This window comes from Melanostigma gelatinosum, assembly GCF_949748355.1.
Source record: "Melanostigma gelatinosum genome assembly, chromosome: 5".
In the NCBI taxonomy this organism is placed as follows: domain Eukaryota; kingdom Metazoa; phylum Chordata; class Actinopteri; order Perciformes; family Zoarcidae; genus Melanostigma; species Melanostigma gelatinosum.
The window spans coordinates 18,158,161-18,180,078 of record NC_136638.1 but is presented as its reverse complement, the minus strand read 5'-3'; the positions used below and the strand labels follow the sequence as shown (position 1 = coordinate 18,180,078).

The 21,918-nt window shown below is 43.5% G+C and overlaps 1 protein-coding gene across 3 annotated transcripts in view; it reads right to left on the bottom strand.

Annotated features, from left to right (window-relative positions):
* mid2 (midline 2) overlaps positions 1 to 21,918 on the bottom strand; it is a 99,159-nt gene that overhangs the window by 69,010 nt on the left and 8,231 nt on the right. For 2 of the 3 annotated variants that reach the window (XM_079269122.1, XM_079269124.1), the window contains exon 1: positions 15,449 to 15,565. The exons of the other annotated variant lie outside the window; for it this stretch is intronic. The gene's annotated coding sequence lies outside the window, so the exon portion shown is untranslated. Of the gene's footprint in view, positions 1 to 15,448; positions 15,566 to 21,918 lie in introns of those variants that run through there. 3 annotated transcript variants of the gene reach the window in all.

The following is a 21,918-nucleotide window of genomic DNA, read 5'->3' as shown; positions in this document are numbered from 1 at the left end:
GTAGATTATCAGGTCTCATTCAGAGCTTTTTCTTGTTGCAAAAAGATGAAAAACAACAACTCCACATTAGTCTGTCTGAAGAGGCAGGGTTAGATAAATAATTTTCTTTAGCGCCCACATAACAGACGGTGAATTCTAATCGGCTCATGCTTTATACTTTTGCTTCTGACATCCTTTGAACAGGTGCAAGTCCACATCCATACACAGAAAGCCTTTTCAGACCAATGACTTTGATGACTGAGACAACAATGCATTGAAGTCGGACACCCCAAAAGCAGAACGCTGATTGTGGTTTGTCTCACGCTATAGGCTGCTTTATTTGAATGGTCAAAATCCCAATTTGTTTGCTTTGCCAATGAGGACTTGTATGAGCTTAATGTAGGACAGCACAGCTTACAATCATGCATCTGATGCCTGCTCACGTCTTAAACAATCGAGCAGCTACCTTGCTACTGTGGAGGGCAACATCTTAAAGCTCATGACGGGTGCTGACAAACTGCTGCCCAATGCGAGGACCCACTGTGACTGCATGTGAATCGAGTGTATATGTGTGCAGAATTGTTTTTAGGCTTCAATTTCGATCCAATAAGTGTTTCAGCAGCAATGGATTCCTCTACCACTTTATGAGACATGACCTTGGCGAATGCCCCAAAATAGAAAACACTGATGTCACGGTTTGTAACATTTCGTAATCTTGCAAACATGGACGCAATAAAAGAGGCAGTTCGTTTAAATGCAGTCACACGGTCCCCTGGGTGTATACTTGCAAGTGTATAAATTCTTGTTGACGCATGCATCAGCCCAGAGAAAAGGCCTTTGTGGAACAAAGATGATTACCCTTGAATAAACAATCCACTTGTAAAAACTGAATTGCTCTCCCGTGAATTGTGGTGGCACAGCTGCAGAGCCAAAACGGGAGCTTCATGGACACTTGATGATGTTGGGATGATGGGGCTGGTTGAAACAAAGCACCACACTAGACCCCTGAACCACAGACACAAGGGCTCTCCCACTGAAGCAGTTCATTTGAAAGGAGCATTGTCAAGAGCACAAAAGCTCAGATTCTTGCATTCCTGTATAGTAATGTTGGTGACCTTATTTGCACCTAAATTCTTTTTTTCATCTGAAATCCAAATTTGATGTACATTTTAATACGTCACTGTGTTCTAGGATTACATTTATTGAATATCCCCTTTTCCATACATGCGATTTATATAATCTCACTCTAATCTACAGACGGACAACCGTTCACGTTCACATTCAGAACCCAACGGACAATTGTGAGTCAACAATTAATGCAACGTGCATGTGTTTGTGGACTGTGGCAGGAAGCCGGAGAACCCGGGAGAAGACCCACGCTGACACGGGGAGAACATGCAAACTCCACACAAAAGGGCCCAAGCCAGCCAGCGCTTCCTGAAAACATTGAACTTCAAAGACACGAAGGACGTGCTGAGGTTCAACCAGAGCCAGATGTTAGACATCTATCAAAGAGACTCGTTCCCTGGGTAGAAAGCAGAATAGAAGATCACTTCCAGGCGAGGCCATGCCTCAGTGCAAGGTGGATTATACGGTATGAACAACAAGGCGCATGTATGGACATCCATATGTGGCTCCCTAACCTGAAGAAACACATTGCCACACACACACACACAGAGATGTACTTTGAGTCCGTGGTCACTCCAGCACCAGTAGACCCATCAGTGGCAGCTGACTCAACCTAAACACAGTGAATCAGCGGTTTTCATTGTCAGATTGACAGTGAATGTACAACCACTCATCCACCCCCCCAGACCCCCACCCCATCCCTCCACCAGCACTCCCACTACTCTCTGTTCCATGAGTGTAACTGGGATCCATCTCACTGGAGGCTGTCAATCATAGGCTTATCACTGTAAAGGAAGATGAGCAGTAAATCACACAGTTGAGGTTTAAAGGCCCCGGAGAGCAAGACAACAGTAAACAAGAGCAACAGGGGGTCGGCCATTTTCCCTTTGCAGGGGATTTGGAAAACACACCCTCAGACATTGTCATGTTATACCTGAGGGATGTTAAAGCTGGAGGAAAAAACAAACATTTGGATTGTCATTGTGGGAAAATACTATCACTTCTCATCGGTTACAGTTTTTTTTTTTGCAATGTGATTTTTGGTAGTGGGTGGGAAATAATTGAGACATTATTTAGGAAACAAATATTTTCCACAAGCCAAAGGTGACTCATTGACTTCTTCTGCAAGAGATGGGAAAATTCAAATGAGTATAAAACTTCCCAACAGATTACAGGACAAGTCGGAGCCCATTTATCAACACTTGTATTGTTCTGTAGAAAGCTGAGAAAGGGGAGTTTTGGCTTAGAAGCAGACAAACTCCATTGATGTTTTTGATTACACAGGTCTGTAGGTAGGTAGAGTACCTTACTGATGAAATGGTTGGACATTTTGGGAAATACTTTTATCGATACGCCTTCCATGTCTGTACACTAAATATGAAGCAAGGGCCAGAGGACGGTTAGCTTAGCTTAGCATTAAGACTAAGAGGGGGAATCAGCTAGCCTGAATCATTCCAAAGTAAGAAAATATCAACCTACCAGCCCCTCTACAGCTCACTCATGAACACGTTATATCTCTTTGTTTCATTTTGTGATAAAAAATGGCACAGGTCACACGAGTAGGCTTTGGCTGGTCACAGTGGCAGCAACACCTAACTTGTACTTTTTATGGATAAAACAAAAGAGATGCTAATTAATGAGCTTTCTTTTTTTCTCCGTCTGACAGAGCCGGTCTAGATGTTTTACACTGTTTGCAGTCCTCATGCTAAGCCGAGTGAACCGGCTGCTGACTGTAGCTTCACATTTACAGCAGACACCAGAGTGGTGTCAATCTTCCCAAAAATTCTAATTATTCTTTTAAACAAAGAAACTTGCTAGCTTCACTTCACTGGTATTTCAACTGAATCTTTGTATTTTTTTTAAAATACCAAAACATTATGTTTTAACTGTCAAATCATAAAATGTTTGGGTTCAACTTTTCGACCCCAGTGTGCACTAGCGCAATAGTTAGGGGTCTTCTGAAGGCCAGCAGCATTCATGGGGGCCATCAGGTGATTCTCCAGCAGTTCAGGGCTGAACAAAGACAGATGCTATTCAACTCACAAGCCCAGCTTGTAGTCTGTGACCTCAATCTGCTGTGGGCCTGTTGTCATGCAGAGAGCATTCCACCAATAGCTCCAAACAGGCAAAAGAGTAAAGATGCTGGTAACAAATTAAAGAATGTATCCGCCAGCGTGCTAACTTAAAATAGTAAAACAATACCAGGAGAGGGTTACTTCACAAATGTATTCCGATACAATTACCTGTTATTCAGTAACCTAATCCAAGTATCACAATATTAAAATACCGTGACTTGATTACTTTCCCATGCTTTTGGAATACCGCGATACCAAATATGCAAATAAAGACAAGCGAAAGGAAAATGCTGACATTGCCATTATTTTGTACATAAAGCAGAAAAGGGGAACAAAATCACAGTGAGTTATGCATTCCAGATCTGAAAATACTGTTATCATCCAAAGCTCCGAATCATTGGGCAAGTTAGTGTTTTTAACTTGAAGCAGCAGTGTGCAAACCATCCTGCTTTGCAATAACTTGCACTGCACGATGATTTTGTTTCCCCTTTATGTTTTACATACAAAATAATGGCAAAATTTCCCCGCAGTGAAAGCATTTATTTTACCAACATGGGCCACATCCCCCATTATCTCTACCTGTGTGTGACGGCTACCTTGATAAACTGCTGCAGAATACATGCTTGTCCATCTTTGTTTGAGACTCGTGTCATGAAGGGTCGTATTGTGTGTACATGGTAGTATATTGTTCTAATTACATAACACCATTAAATGTAATATCTTACTTCCCAAGCCTAAATATTACTTATTAAAAAGCTGCCTGGAACAAAAAAGCAAAAAAAAAAAGCTTGAAAAGTTTGAAACGCAGGAAAATGCTCAAACTCAAAATGCTCAAAATGCTTCTTTCTGAAACAAGGCGCTTTCATTCATTCGTTTATGAGGTGACAAAATACCATACCTGGAGTCAACACACGTCTCCCCACAGAGAATGGCTGGCCTGTTTGTGCGATGTTGGTGAAGCACAGACCCTCACACATTTTGGCGAGGCACAGGTACCAATCAAGGGTGCACACATTAACACCACTGAAGCAGCACTGCTGTACGAACACTTTCATTAGCGGCCGTGTCAGCAAACATAACTCTGAAGCTCTGAAACATGCCGTTTATCCTCATCTCTTCAGCTGAGCATTTAAACCAGAAAGAAACGGGACATTGTTTGAGTGTATTCAGTGAGATTTAGTCACATTCGTGCATGGCATGCTTGCATTTTTGGGAAGTTAATCTACTTCAGCAATTGGGGTTAAAGATATACCCACGAGTACAGGACACATGTCAGGAACAGAACTGCTGAGTTTTGCCAGACACTAAGAGACTCCAGTTTAGTCACTGCTATGGTTTTGGAAAAAGGAAATGAGAGAACCTCAAGTTGACCAGAAGACACCAAACTGTACATATGATTGTGTAAGTGGGATCAAGGAGCACATTTAACTTGTTGCGTTACATTTCCGTGCAATCTTTGAAAGAAGCCATGTGTCAACGCAGCCGCTGCATGGGATAAAAAAAAGAATGCTTAAGCATATGATAACCAGGCCAGGTTTTCCTTTGGCCATCCCCCTCAGTCTCGCCGTCTCCCTTCATCTTTTCCTCTCTTCTTCCTCTACTCTCACTCTTCTTACCGCCTCCACTTGCCCAATCTTTCCTCTCTCTCTCTCTCTCTCTCTCTCTCTCTCTCTCTCTCTCTTTTCCAGCCTCTCTCTGTCTTTTCCTGCCTCTCTCTCTCTCTCTCTCTTTTCCAGCCTCTCTCTCTCTCTCTCTGCAGCCTTCAGAGCGGTCTGGTTTCATCAAACATGTGATTCCTATTCATAGAATGTAAACAGTAATGCGGCCAAGCCGGTGTTTCCATTTCACATTCAGTGCAGTTGAGCAGGCTAGTTTAGGCTTAACCCTCTCACTGCTACATAGGAGACAGCTCCTATTATGAAACCAATTTCAAAATAAATCTACAACGTTGCATTTTGACCCATCTCAAGGTACTATGTTGCTTAATTCTTATATCCCGTTTGTTTCATTGATTTAGGATTAGTCGGTTTCAGGACACATCTACAAACACTGTACTGCACATTTATGTATTTTATGTATTTTGTTTCAAATGATTTGGTCTCAAGCTGCCTGAAGGAGTCCTTATAAAGGAAACATTTCACATTTGAAATAAAGAATTTCAACAGAAGCCACATTTTCAATTGCATAGCAAGCTTCTGACGGTCTTCAAGGTCAGCCTGCTCTCTTCCACCACGTCAGTGCAGTATTAAAAAGGCAGCAGGCAGAACTGTGACTCACTGTACAAGTTAGCTTTCCCATTCCCTGGTTACCAGTGTTGGCTCTTGATGGGGAAAACATGGCTGGGACGAGTTATCTCAGTCCACCTTGCCGTGCCTCAGTGGATGGAAACGTATTGTGCAACACACAACGGCGCAAGAAAATTCTGCATGCATGATGTTGGCATAATAGGAAACTGGTGTGTTGGTCCAGTTATTGACGTGGATGTCACCCAAAGTAAGTTTTGGAACTAATGACATAGCAATGACATATTGATATTTCTTGTTTTTCCTGTATAAACTATTAATACAGTACATTAGTTGATATATAAATGAAGTATTTAACCATTTTTGGTCATTATACTCAAATTAAAAATGTTTGTTTTTTTAAAACATGATTTTACATTTCACCCAACTTTGAAACTGAAATAAAATTAGCTGTGCTTGTGAGTTCGGAATAATGCGTTGGTGTCTATTATTACAGACACAAATGACTCCTCAGGGGTGTCACTGAAGGTGCAGCTGGGTGGGGGTCGTTGCACGCAGCCACATCCATTTTCACAGGCGGATGTGTTTTATATGCTTTTCACTGCTCATCACCAGTGCTGATGAGGGCTCTTTTGCGTGAAGGACATTTGCTGATGCAAGACACTCAAAATCAAATCAACAATCAGTTCTTGTCAAGCGCAAGGCCAAGCCAGACTTGCTAATTGGCTTAATACATTTATAGGCTACATGAAAGCAGAATGAAATGAGATTTTCACACGGTTGTGAGTGACAGTGAGTAGAACACACCTCCTCTCTTTCACCCTCCACTTAAGGCATCTGCCTGTTACAGCTTGGCAGCCAGTGGGTAATGAAGCTAATACTGTCAGACGGCATCTCATCGGCTCTCCGAGGCTCTTTCGCTGCGGCGGGGAGCCTTATCAGGCCTCAACACAACACCCGAGTAGCAACCACGCCCCGGCCTCACTTCACGCCGCTTCCATTATTCACGTGCATTTTGCCCAGGTGAGAACAAACCCGGGATCAGAAGTTTGGCAGAACGGCTTATTAGATATTTAGACGTGGCTGAGCATGCTGGAGGGAGGAAAGGATGAAGAGGAAACGGAGAACAGACGACAGTTACCGCTAACTGTCAACAAAGGCAAACATATAATTGGTGAGCAGGCTTCAAGCCCAGTGGCTCGTGTTAGGGTTGTGAACTGTTGACCCACGAAATCAGGCTTGGAGATAGATTTTGGTCAGTATCAAGTAGTTTCTCTCATCAAATATTTTGCTGACAGGACTTGGAGTTTAAACGTATCAAACTGACACTCGACAAAGGATCCAGAAGCAGTTAAAAACCTTTGAAACCTCGTCTTTCTTCTTGGCTGCTAAGGCAAATTAAAACGACAAAGTTTGCTCTCATACACAAGGAATATTGAACATTTTCAAATCCAGTTCACCTTGAATATCATCCAAGAGATACAACATTTGATTCTGTTTGCTATGACTACGCTCCAAAGAACTAATATTTCGGAGCAAAGCGATTCCACTACATGTATGGATGAAACAAAAACGACATTGAATCAGATGAAAGAGGGAAAAAGCACACGCTGCAGAACTCGAAAAAATCTATTGTCTTGCCTTGATGAAAACAAAACATGCTCGTGTTTACATTTGACTCCAAATCAGCTTCTATATTTTCATCTGTGTGTGCAAGAGCATGGCGCCGGGTTAATGGCTCACCTTTTACTGGTATTTTCTATATATATGCAAATTGACTCCACATCGTCTGGAAAAGCAATCCACGCACCATATAAACGGCCCATTCAGCTTCCAAAAAGAGGCTCTTTTCAGTGGGAAATTGCATCCTGTACACCTATATTAGACTGGAAGGCTGTCAAGAAAACAATAGCCCTCTGCATGAAGACTGACGATATATTCCTGAAAAGTTTTCCCAGTGTGAAAAACAGCTGACGTCTTCAAATGCATTTGTATTTGTGCTCTAAAAGGAGCCAACTGACCCGAAAGGCGCCGAGCCACTTTATCAGTAGCTTGCCAAACTGCATTAGCAAATGATGTTGTCCAAGCTGGCGTTATTGATTGTAGAGGACGCAGATACTCAGGTCAATACCGAGGTCTAAGAAGCATTAACAATACTGACAACGATCCTTATTAAGAAACATTTCTGAGCAAAAACAGCCGGCTGTGCCACAACAATGGATTTGTCTGCTAGAAAATAACACGGTTTGGACGTTTTTTCCTCCTCATTGCAGGTAAAACCAAAATGTCTCGGGAAGACACTCACGCAGCTACATATTCTGCCAGTTTGTGGTGATAAGATTGAGATAAAGAAAGACAAAGAGTGGCAGACAGGATGCCTTGGTGGCGAATGTGTGTGTCCTGGTGTATGTGGATGCAAACTACCCCATGTGCATGCAGCTCCCTAAACCTGCAGCGGCAGCTGGGGCTCAATCTTCCAAACTGTCTGCACAGATTTCCAGCCGAGGGAAATACATTTGTACGCTTGATACAAAAAGATAATGCAGATGAAAGACTTGTTGGGAGTTGTCTCTGCTGAATCATCCGTAACCTCATTACACACAGTAGAAGCAACTAACCTTAAAATAAGTGTGAAATGACAAAATGAAATCGACGTTTCAAGATTTTAATCCCTAGATTGATTTTCCATTCCAGCTCCGGTGGCCTCGGTGCAAAAAGGGCCTCATGCTGCACGTTGTAGGACCATGTGTGCCCTCACGTTGGCTGCGTTCATCCAGATGCAAAGGGACATTTCTCATAACCCTTAGACTGAACTGAACTGCTCTGAGCTGTCAGCGGTGAGAATATAATGCTTGACCAAAATCCATTAAACAAAAGCTCTCCTGCTCTAAGGACAGCATTCACCTTGGATCAAAGTCCGTACACCCGGCCCCAAAACACAACGCATCCAGGAGGGCCATTCCCCCACCTTAACTGTGGATGTAGATGGTGCCATTAATAAAGCAGGACGGGTTTGTGATGTGTTACTAGAGGCTTTTTAGTTATTCATTATGACCAGGTGTCAGGGGAAGAGAAAGGGAGACAGGAAAATACAGAAGTAAAGAAAGGAGGTGAAAAAAAACACAGCGAGGTCAAAAGAAATCCGCTCAAAAATAGATCACACGCCCAGAGAGAAAAACAAAAAGAGCAATAAAATAAGAAGTGGGAGACCTTCATCGGCGTGACCCCAGGGAGGGGGTTCCTGTCCTCTATCTCGCACTCTCAGTCTACAAAGTCGGAGCCTTCTATTTATACAGCGCTGCAATGTTTGGCATTTCCTTCAGGGGGGGAGAGTATGAGCCATTGTTTTCCTAGGCTGCTGTTCGATTGGCTCAGCAGGCTTCGAAATGTCGGAGGCTTGTAGCTCTATTTGTTCTATTAGTTGAATTCATCACTAATAAACATGCATTTGTTCCTTCTCGAGATGGAACATATTGTTGATCCGAGCTCAGACGGACGTATGATGGATTGTTTTTTTTTACCCTTTGTGAAATATTGAACATGTTGTAGGTTGCCGCTGTGTACTTTCTGGGAGAGGAAACCTCATCATAACTAACCTGTCCAAAGGCAGGTCTGAGCCTGCAGCTGCAGCAATGATACGCAACACATTATCGTTGGAAACACAGTCACTTGCAGTGGCGAGCAGTCACTCTAAACATCAGGAGCAGACAACTGCACTGACAAAGAGGCAGCATAATCAAATATCACAGCAATATACGCAGCCAATATTCAAATATGAAAGCCTTTTGGAAGAAGACGGGCTACATCTACTTGGGCTGAGATAGTTAGCTTACATGCTCTCTAAAACTTTTTGAATTATGAGTTTGTGATTTTAGAAAACAAAGACCCCCCCCCCCCCTTTCCTTTAGCCCTGCAACTGAAGCCGACACAAATCAATAGGTTGTTAAACAATAGCTGCCCAACGTTGCCGGCATTTTAAAAAGAGCCATCCCCCACAGCACCGCACAACCAAAGAGAATAATTGTGAAGGTTAACAATGTCTACTGCTGAATCAATATTGAACTGAACCGATGGCCTGGAGACTTAATAAAAGAGCTCAGTCCAAGGTTTCTTTTGCTGGAGGCAGGTTCACAAGAACTCCTACTCACATGAACGACGGGTCTGGATCAAATGGCCAACTTCAGTGGAGGTATTATATATTTTAAGGAATGAATAGTGTTGCAACATAACATCCTGCAAGGGCTCTGACAGACGATCTATGTTTAGCAGAGTCTTGGGAGAATATCAGACTCCTAGAGATCGTTGGAGCTGTAATCAAGCAGCAAGAGAGGAGCTGCTTTTAGAGAGGTGTTCCTTAAAGGTGCCTGCCGGGTGGATGAGTGTGTATGATGAAAGTATGTATGTGCGAGCACGAGTAAGTCGAGGAAAGAGCCATGTTTTTTATACTCCTCTACCCCCATGACGTCTTTGTCTATGCTCTTTGCGGTGTAGCTGTTAACGTTTCCCAGAATCCTGCAAACATCCTTGCAGCTCAAAAATATTTTTTCACGCCTCGTCCTGTTTACACCTACCCTCTCCAACTGCCTTTTTATAGTTATTTATCTCTCTCTCTGCCACCGTCCTCCATGGCCAATTCCACGACCTTTATTTTTATATGACAACTGCATCCTGTGCTGGCATTCGTAGAGTTGTTCATTATAGCTCTGTTAAATGGCCCAGAAACAGAGAGAGTAAGAGTTGGTAACACGTTTCCACTACAGTTCGAAATCTTAATGAAAAAACTGAATGAAAACTATCTTCTAATGCAGTGACGTGTGAAGCAAGTTGGGTGTTTGTAGAATCTTCCATGACATCCTCAGATTAAAAACAAAAAACACAAACACATGTCATGATGAAGTGAACATATGTGCAGTATTTACCCCCGAGTCACGCCACCGTTCCTTTGGGCAGAGCTCGCCAACCTCCACCACCTCCATGGCTCCTACGTCCTGGAGAGGAGGAGGTGTGGTACACTGTACCCCAGCAGAGAGACCTCTGGGGTGGGCAGCATGACGGCAGAAACCTGGCCTTACCCCAAGCTCCCGGTGCCAGCAGGTGAGGTCATGGGAAACACGTGCGTCGCTGTCGGAGTATACACAGGCAGCTGCTGTTAACTCCAGCGTGGTGGGAGGTTGGACGCCTCCTCAGCTCAGCTGCTGCTGTTGGGTGGAAAAAGCCCCATTTCTCTTCCTGGCTGGGTGGATTCTCAGGAGTTAGACCCCAGTCTTTTGAGATTATATTTGTGTTTTGCACACGTCAGAGCAACAGGACAAGCTTAGGCCGCCATCACACCTTCAGTTTTGTTCAATTCACAACCCAAAATATAACTTTGTCTACGTTTTTGTGTTTAGTTGTTTTGGTTCAAGCTGTCCAATTACAAGCAAGCAAAACAAAAGGACTCTAAAGATGCTTGATCATGGGACATAGTTTTGCGAGGTTATTGGCAGTCAGGAAGACACAATAAATCTCTACATTTAGATAAAATTCCAGTACGGCTCAACAAGGAGGAAGAAGAATTCTTTATATTCTATTGGAAAAATTCAATTCATATCTTCTCTCCGTCTCTGCCTTCCCACGCTTTCAAAGATCCTCTCATCCACACATTTCCTTCATCACCAAAAAACACCATCTAACCAAACAACTGAATCAAGCCGTTAATGTTAATGTAGTCTGATTCAGTGTAAATGTCAATATTCATTTCAAGTCGATCTCTCCTTAATAAACTAAGCATCAGCACTCCTTTCCTTTCCACCTCCCTGCTGACTGACTGAGACGCACCTGTTGAGGCACATTCCTTCAATGTCGTTTAAGTTCAAATGACATTTTTCTGACCTCCCAAATAAAACTGAAATGCCTCAGAATCGTCCAACGTTGCGTGCATGCAGCTTTAACACGAGAGATTGTTATTGTGGACTATGTTTCTGTCCAAGGTGCAATCTGCTGCAGAGAGCTTCTTTGGCTGATTAAGTTTCAAATAGCACCACCTTCAAGCAGCAATACCAGACAATTAGATTGCAGCCTTATGGGATTCCAATACACACTGATGCTGTGTATTATTATCCAAAGTCTGTGGACATTCAGTCTTCACCCCAGGGGAACACAGCCAATAAACCTTTTACCTAACGAAGTGAAACTGTGGCAACAATTCACCTGTTTTGTGACACATCTTTGGAGCAAATGCTCCACATGGTCATTTATTTTACGACGCTGGATCGGGGCATGTAATGTGCATGTTCTCAACACGTTTTACAAGTGCATTAAAGTCAACTGAAAAGGTTGGCACTTGTGCTCGATGACACTGAGAGACGGGAAAGAAGGAGACGAGGGCAGAAAGTAATGCAGAGACGGGGGTGAAATACGTTATAGCGGGAGTTGTCCTCCCTCTTTCTTTTAGTGTTTCGGGGTCTTCATGTGTTTCAGATTATTGGTTTCCAACTTCTCTTTCCCAGGTCAATGGGTTGTTGAATCTGAAATGCATGCAGCCTGTAGCCGCGAGGTAAAGCCTGGGCCTCTGCCTGCAGCTTATTGGCTTTCACTGGTTTACCTTCAGGGACTGGACCATGACATGTTCTCTGCCACTGCCAGTTTGTCATCTGAGCTGCCCCGGCCTCCACACATGTACAGTTCTAACCCAATAAGCAACGGCTCATATCATGTGATCCATTGCTGGCACTCAATGTTACAGAAGACATCGTACAGAATGTGGCCTAAAGTGTGGTTTGCATTAGTAAGCAACCTGCAGTGAGTCTGTCAACGTCCCAAGTTTCCTTCCTAAATGGGCCCACTATCCATTTATTTTGGGTCATAATATATAGTTTGGATTCCCTTCAGAAGACCTGCAAGCTCAGTTTCTGCTGTGAGATATTAGTCTGGAAAACATCCACTAAGTATCGATCGAGAGAAACAGCATTCTTCAGCATTCCTCCCAAATGTATTCTCTATAGTCTATACCTTACTATATGTGCGCTCTGCTCAGAAAGCACTGCTTGCCAGTTGACCAGCTGGGTGCCACTGCTCAGTCCCAGTCTGAACTTTTCAGTTCAAACTGCAGTGAGGTGGATGTTTAACACCCAACCACCATCACCACCAAATCCCATTAATATTGTTGTTGTTTTACCAGAAAGAGAAGGTTAAGCCACGTGTCGCCATGCATGACTCTTTGCTGATCTACATGCAGTGTGAAATGTATGCGGGAGACAGGCTATGCCTGCAATGAAGAGATCAAAGGAGTCTGGAAACAAAAACAGGAGGGAATCTGTCACACCATCCATCCATCCATGCCACGTCTGCCTCGACTCCCATATTCATCCCCTTGATCCTTTCTACATCGCATAGAAACCATTTCCTCTGCTCATGAATGCTCCCCATTAATAACGTGGCAATCTGTTAGCTGCAGTTTTTGTACACTCCATAACTAATTACTACAGCCATCACATATAAATTGCATGCATAATGCCACCTCCATCACAATAATCACAACTGTGGATATAAAAGTGAGTCATTTCGTTCACTGAAAAGGAGATTTAAATTGTCTTTGTATGACTAATATAAACAATAATATGAAGGCATTTACTTATCTCCACTGCTGACTTCCGCTCAGGCTAAACTGATACCGGTAAGTTGAATGGGATATGCGATTTTTGTTTTAATGTATGACTTTCAACAGGATGAGTCAGTCTCTTCTAAAACAGTGGTTGGTTTGCTCCCAGGAATCACTCTGTTTTGACACTGCTCATTTCATATAGAGCCAGACTTCCTTCTTTGCTGTGCCAAGTCTTGTGGTTAACAAGAATATGTAGATATATTTTTGAACGGCGCTTTCTGTCAGTACAAACGCAATGGCATCAGACTTACACAAGAGCATTCCATACTGTGATCATACCAACTTCAATGCTGCAAACATATCACTTTTGTACCCAAGCATAAAAGCTTGGCCTCGTGGGTATTGCTGCTGTTATAAAAACAGACAAATCCAAAGAACACAATAATAACTCAAACACTGAAACTCATTTATAAGCTGCTGAACAATCGACTTCATTTTTAAGTCTTCAAGGACTTTTGAGGACCTTGAGTAAAGGTGAGGAACACATATAATGTACGATCTAATAACAACCTGCAGACACCATGATAAATCAGCGACATGGCACAAGTCGCTAACTGTAACAAATGGCCAGAGGGCAATCTGAGATATATATATTTTTTAGATATATAACCCGAACCCGCCTTTTACAATCCAAACATCCGGCATTAAAGCTTTGTGTAATGCCAAACGTTTCTCCCTTGATCCATTCAATTCAATGGGACAACAATGTTTCCTTAAAGTCACCAGTGTCTCTTAATCTCCTTGTCTGTCTTTGTTGAATAGACGGAACGCGAAACCAAATAGAAACAAAGTGAGCTTTGCAATGTGCCTTTGAGCACAGACAGGGAACAGCACCTTTTATTCCTCAGAGAGAGAGAGAGAGAGAGAGAGAGAGAGAGAGAGAGAGAGAGAGAGAGCGAGAACAAACCTAAAGATAGACAGTCAGGAAAGAGAATGTGCGACTTTTGAAGGTATAAGATAGCAGCCTGGAGCATTGACTGTAGTTTATTTGAGATGGGAGCATACATGAGTGTGCCGATGTGTAATCGGCCCGATGAGCCATGTTGTGTAATGGTACGAGACGGGGCATCTGCTTTATGGCTTTACTACAGACACATAGGGTTGACTGGGTTTGTGCTCTTCGTCCACCTTGCCGAGGTTTTGCTTCGCTCAAAGAGATGGCGGCGAGAGAGACAAAGAGAGAGGCAGAGTATCAACCTGGAAACAGGACTTGAGATTCAGCAAAGAGACACTGATTTAAGTCAAGGTTAGAGACACATAAAAAGCAGCTCACTTCTCAAGGTGCACTCCGTTCATCTCCTAACAAGAGCGCTGACCTTCCTCGTTAATGCTGCCAACACTTCAGCACGCAGAGGCATTCAAAGCAGCCCAACAACAGGCATGTTCCCTCACGCTGTCAGCTGAGCTCAGCGGGATCATCACAACACAGTTCAACACCGCATGAGCCGAGTTACGTGCAGCGACACTCCAACACTCTGCTGACAACTTTGTGCATTTCATCACAATTTGACAGGGTATTAATTCTGGGGCACCGGCTCACTTCTTTGATTTGATTTCTTTTTGATTTTTAAGTCAGTGTTCATTGCTTCAGAGTTCAGACCAGTCGAAAAAAAAACAAAGGAAAGACTAAAAACTGCATGTGCATTTAATATTACTGTGGAAAATACACAATCACAACAAGTTCACTGTCAAGTTTCAAAGACGCACCTCAAAATCTACAAAAATGTTACAAGAACAGTTCAGGCCACTGCTTTTCTGTTGGAAGAATGAGGATGCCATGAAGATGCTTATATCATTCCGAACAAAACCCGAATAAAATGTAAAACATAAATGTAAAAGGTGTCTGTTTCAGCTCTCCAACTGAGCCTAAAACCCCCAAACACAGGCAGAGGGACAGAGCTGTTTCACGTGCTTTAGCATGACAGTAACACATGAATCTAACTGCTGAATCATTCTAACACTGCGCAGCAGGGCAGCCGGGTCCGGGAAGTATGGTACAGTTACAGGGGGCTTCAAAGCTAAATGTAAACAATTATGTAATTTTACTAAAATAACTGGAAATGATCCCAGTGAGAAAACCAGTTGATTTAATGTGTCACTGTCAGCACACGTTTATAGACACAGGATGCTGCTGTATAATGTGGCAGCTTACTAAACCAACAACACAAATCTGTCCATATACTTCAGACATGTCCGTCTGAATCTGGTCCATTCAAATGATACGACAACTCCCAGAGGATGGAGGAAAACATAACAACCGGTGCCCGTTTCTAGTTCCCGTGCGCCTCTCTCGCCCCAGCGCCACAACTAAACCCTGAAACCCACACAGAACCAGAACCAGAACCAGACACCTCTCTGAGGGGTAGCTAGTAGACACCTACCAGCTTTGCATGCCGAACTCTCTTTTCTTCTGTCATCTTGAAAGTAGCCCGAAACGAAGTTAGAAGAAACACGGGAGAAGCGGACAGACAGGAGGGTTGGATACTGTCGAGGACTCCCTTCTCCCAAAGTCTGCGCGCAACAAAACCAAAAAGACCAGCCCGGTGCGTTCAGTCAGCGGGGCTGCACCGCTCCGCTAGCGACGGCGCCCTGCAAGCGGAATATTCAACTTTGGAAAAATGAGAGAGGGAAAGAGAGAAAGAGGGAAAGAGACAAACCGAGCGAGAGCGCGAGAGAGCGCGCGCGAGAGAGGGCGCGAGAGAATCACAGGAAAGCGACTCCTCCTACACACACAATACAAAAAGCAAAAGCCAGCAGATAGAGCAGCGTCTGTGCTGAACAGTGCCGTCCGCGTTACTCCAAACTGAAACGACTTGCTGTCACTATGGCCGAATAACTCCTGTGTTGAGGGGCAGCAGACTACACGCCACACTCATGCATACAGTTTATTGGATAATCACCGATAAATCGGAGGGCAAATGTTGGTGAGAACAACTATGGACTGGTTTACGGCTTGTGGGATGAAGTTGCATGACAGCAACCAGCGTTGCTATGGTAGCAAAAGTCACACCATGAGGTCACACATCACCTTCACAGAGAGGCAGTTGTTAAGAGCAGATGACAGCAGTTTTCCAGCCTGCATGACGAGTCAATTAATGACCACAATCCTCTTGCAACCGCGGGTAATAAAGCAGGCCTCAGATATTAAAAGCCCTGCGTTGTTCATGAGCCTACTATCAATAACTAATACAGGGAGGTAATACTATTCAATTGCAAAAGTAAAAAGGACCCAAATATTCATAGATTCAAATTTGGGTTTATAATAACGGCGATATCGCACTTTAATTTCCTGGATAAATTCCATGATTGTCTCTGTGTCTGTGTGCCATAATGCCTGTGTGTTTTAGTGTGAGTGTGATGCTACTACACATGACACAGTCGGTCTGTTACTTAATGGTTGTTTATACGTCCCACATTTTCATTGTAGTACTCCCATCGAATTTCTAAAGGATAGCACACACCGGAGACATCGTATACTCCCAAAAATATATCAGAGAATCACGACGACTTTGTTTTCCGAGCAGCGGGTGTGATGTCGGTGTTCCGCTGCTTTAGTGTGTGCTTGAGAGCGGTGCAGAGGTTAAGAGGTTTTTGCAGAGCTTTCCAGCAGACTGCTGCTGCTCTCTGCCAGCCTGCCCTGCATCCAGCCGACCTAACGCTGCCTGTAGTGCTGTTCCTTCTCCGTGCATTGCTCTCTGCATCTGCCCTGCGGGTAAACTGTGAGTGCCTTATGATAACAGACAGATGTAATGAGTAATGTAATATTGATGCTCAAAACTGATAGCATACTGCTACAGGCACTGACAGAGTTTAGGAAGGTCTATTTGACATTTCAACAAACTGTATTAACAGTGTGTAAGAGACAAATTATTTATTTATTGTTTATGACTTTTTGCTTTCAAAAATGACTCCCCACTGGTCATGTCAAATGATCAAGCATCTGACATTATCAAAGTCAGAAGTTTATATGCATAATCCCAATAAACCAACCTTTACTGAAGTCACTTTTGAGGCATCACTGATCATAGACTTATTGGACACTGAAGTCATACAGTCAGATTTTGGAAGTATGAAAAACATGAATCTAATATGGAGCTTTAATTCTCTGCCCTGACCCGATTGGTTACGACCTGATCCGCTGGGTATAAAATGAATTCCTATGTTTTCATTAGCGCATCATCGCCTTTAAGAATCATTGTTTTTTTATTGGCTTGGAATGAGCCTTTCATATCCACATAGGAAGCGGATCCTCCTCAAAAGAGTCTACCTGAGAACGGATAAACCAAACACTGGCTCTGGAGCGCGTCCTTCCGCGTTTGTTACGTTACCTGAAGGCCACGGTAAGTTCTCCGACACGCTTTGAAAAGGGAGTGGTGAGCGGAGGGGTATTCAGTTGGTTGCAATCTGCAACCTCACCACTACATATCATTAAATCCCACACACTGCTCCTTTAATGTATTTTTTAAATGTCTTTTTTTTACAGTGGAAACTTGTGTGTTAATAACAGGGCTTTGGGCCAAAACTGCTGCAGTCATTCAGGGTTGTTCTCGGACAGAAGCTATGCAGGTTATAGGGTCGGGCCCGATTTTTCGGCCTGATCAAAGCTCTAATCTAATAGTTTACCAGCGAGTCAAATGAGCATCCAGTGTAGTACGCATCAGTGGCATGAAGGTGTAACACAGTAGCTGCTGTGGGTAATTAGTGCCACACGAGGTGTGGCCCAACAAGCAGGTGTGCTTCTACAACTGTCAACAAGAGCCACCCAAAATCGTCCAAGTACCCGTCTGTTTCTTTGAGCTCACTGTTTACTATATTTACCCGTCAGCCTATATTCAATACATCTACAAACACAGATGTCATGCCTTTTCGTGTCTTGATAACTGTTTGTGGATACCGTCTTTGGCAAACCCTGTCTTCCTGTCTGCAGCTAAATGGGCCTCCCAGTGTGCAAGTCGTTCTCTACTGTACACGAGTCTGTCTGACAGGTAGACTCGTGCTTGTTTTTCCACCTAAGATATTGGGACATCTTGTCACTGAGAAACCAAGGTGGTGTTTCCAGCCAAACCGACATATTTTCTGTGTGTGGTTATAAATCGTTATTGGGTTTGAGCAAGTAGCCTGTGTGTTAAACTTGAATTCCCACCGAGGGCATTTTGGATCTCAACAGGTCTTCTATGCTTTGAGCCTGACAGACTGGTTGGCTGATTGACTGCACAGATTTAGCCTGGATCCAGCTCCAGGCATCCACCAGTGCCGTCACTCGGATATCTTCACCAACCATGTGGACATTGGATTTTTGCGACTGCCAACAGTGACGGAGGCAGCCTCGGCCTCGTCCAGGACTCTGAATGAACTCAGTCATCTGTGGTGCTGGACAGAGAGGATGTTAACTTGTAGTTTGTGCAGAGCAACCACTTGCTGCTGTGCTGTAATTGGTCAGAGGTACGTTATTGCTCATTTTTGATGGCAGTCCATTCCATTCCATTTTTTCAGTCTTTCACGCTAACTTCAGCCAGTGAGACTCACTTGCTACTGCAATACGAGCTGGTTATTACACCATACTCCATGTGACTATGGCAAATTTCATTAAAACATCCAAACGCCTGCTAAACCAGTTCAGGTAGTCACATTGAGTCTGCCGTTACGCTCACATGGAATACTAGAAACCTTCAAGTGGAAGGTTGTGTGTTGTTACTGTGGGTTGTTAAATGTTTGTGGCATTTGGACTGTAATAGAACTAAGATGGGATGCTTTACCCTCTGAAGTCCTTAAAGTTACACTTAAACGTTGTGTGCCTTTCTAACTGGTCACTTAGCCAGCTGCAAACTATCTACTGTAGCATAAAAGTGCCCAAAGTGTCCTCTGTGCTGCTGTCGACATACTACCTTGAGTAGAATCCATAAACAGGTCAAATCTGTGTCACATTGGTGACAGGATCAGATCTAAAGCAGGTATGAGAAAACTAAAAATTGTAGCTGGCAGTGTAAAGCAAACTGAAGACACGGTGACCTCGTCTGATGAAATAATGGTGTGTCCTTTGAATGACAACTGCTCTGTGTGTGTGTGCGTGTGTGTGTGTGTGTGCTCAGTGGATGGAATGCCCAGACTTTCTTATCAAAGTCCCATTGCCTTCTTCACCCTCTGGCTCCACACCAAGACAGGCTGGAGCCGAACACAGGCTGTCCACAGACACAGAGCCAAACCGAAGGAGGGACTACTACTGTACAAAACTTTATTATTATTTCATGAACAAAAACAGCAAAGCCTGCAAACGAGTTCAGGTCGTCACATCGATTCTGCCGTTTCGCTCACATGGCATATTCTTTCTCCTGCATACATATATCCAACACACCCTTGTCATCGCAGAGGCGTATCTAAGCTGTCAGTGCTTTGTTAGATCTTCTGCTGCCACACGCTCACCTGAAAGCGACACGGTTACTTGCTGCTACTGCCGCTGGAGCTCCTTGTCATGCATCATTTTAAAAAGGCCCACATCCATCCCAGCAAGCTGTTGAGTCCACCCGTTGTTCTTACTTCTCTAGTTTGTGCCTCGTAGTGTTCACGTGCTCCTGGCTGTGACCCATGAAGAGATCTCAATCTTGAAGGATGTCTCATTTCCTAAAAAATGCATGTCGAGGAGAGCGGAGTCTTACCGGAGGAGCAATGAGCGAGAATGCACGGGTGTATCCTTTGCAGAAGACGTATAAAAGAGGTGCAACACCTTATGCCATGTCGTGAATTGAATAAATAGTAAATGCATAAGTTGTTATGAACACTGTTATGCTCATCTGACAGAGATAATCAAATACAGTGGCAGGCTATATCAAACACAATGGACAGATGAAGTCTGCCATACTTCAGAAAGAACTGACGTCGCTTTAAAACGACGGCCCCAAAGCCCTGCTGTCCCATTTTGTTTACAACTGTTGCCTTGACTCCTCTCTCCTCGTGTCGCTTCCTTGCCCCCATCTGCTCGCATCTCAAGTGGGAGGGATTAAGACACGAGGAAAGGAATCGATGATGAACTCCCAACTTAAGTTGGGGACATCAGTTTGACATGCAATAGCTTCAACTGTCACAGCACTTGAAAAGATCTTAAAAAAAGTCAATTGGGAATCACCACATTTTGTCACAGGTTGCTGGGACACTGACTCACTGTACGGCAAAATTTAATTGAAGCAGCGTTTATTTGACTGTATTTAAATAAATAACGGTTCCCTTAGAAAACAAAATGCATGTTGAAAAATGTGATGAAAAGACAGAACGAAAGACAGAATGAGGGCAGGCATGAGGACTGAAGCTGCTGTCGACAGAAGACAAACCGGCCACTGGAGACTCGCCCTCACTATTGTGCTACAGTGGCCCAGGCATGGGTAATATTACATATCAAATTACCACCAGTGCCAGTACTTTAACAATGTGTGTGTGGTTGCGCACTTAGGAATGCACGACAAATCACCAACACCACCACACAGTGCGTGTCCAGAGGAAATGCATCAGCTCCTCTCTTCCTCTTTCCTCTCCCAGCCCACAAATCATCGGGGACTCATTGTACAACACCAGGCTGTCTGTGTGCTGCAGCAACATGAAGGGATCGGGGAAAACACTCGCAGCAGAGACATGAAAAAGCCTTTGTTCCCTTCGGAACGGAGCAAGTTTTCGACCGAGTGCAGAAACCTCAAGAGGGTAATCTGCCATTCTGTGCCTGCATGCGTCTCCAACTATTGTGGTGTGATAATAATACGTACAGTCCTCAGTAGCCGTGGCAATCATTTTATTTCAGGGTTGCATACCCAGTGGAGGGAATGCCCAGACTTTCTTATCAAAGTCCCATTGCCTTCTTCACCCTCTGGCTCCACACCAAGACAGACTGGAGCCGAACACAGGCTGTCCACAGACACAGAGCCAAACCTAAGGAGGGACGACTACTGTACAAAAAAAACACAAAATGAGGAACATACAATGTCCACTTTACACCTGTTTACGCATTCCTCATAAGGTCATTTGGATGGACATAGCAGCAGGTTAGTGGGTGTTTATCACCAACAGCATAATCTTCATTCGTGAAATAAGAGGCACTTCTGTACAACCCAAGAAATGAGAATATGTCAATTTAAATTGCTGAAATATATTCAGATAAAATTATCCGACTAATTATTTGACCTTTGCAGCTGAAATGCGAGCTTGGACTCATTGTACACACCCAGGACACATTGACAAATCTAAACAGTGACTTAATGAGCTTTTCTAGGCCCTTAACACATTTGTCATAATTAAAGTGCTTATCTAGTCAGTAATGTTTCGAAAACCTAATTTATATTAGATAATGTTGAAGAATTGAGATGCATTTAGGGTCTTTGGGCCACCTCATTAAGATTAGCAGACGAAAAACATGCACAACCAATTTGTCAAAAATAGTTGGATATCTGGTGGAGACTAGAGCTTTTAACATGAAGTTAATCTGTAGAGTACGAGCTCACTATACGGTGAAATATGCAATGATGTGTCAGTGCACCACCTAGAAACTTGAGTCCTTGCTATCATTTTCAGAGTCTGGTGTTTGGAAACAGCAACGCCAAAACCAACACAGAATGAAAGCTCCTCGTAGCAGCTTTCACAGCATATCATCACGACCACAGTGCATATAAAAAAGTAAAACAGAAGATAAAAAGTCAGATGGTCAACCTTAAATCCAAAACCAACACATATCACCACAAAACAGAAACACAATCCAGCACCAAGCATCCTCTTTGGAAGCCCAACCAATGTCTCCTGACATCATCGTAACACTCCTGTAACTCCAGCTGATATTTATTACCACGGCTGCCTGAAACCTTCAAAAAGAATCCGG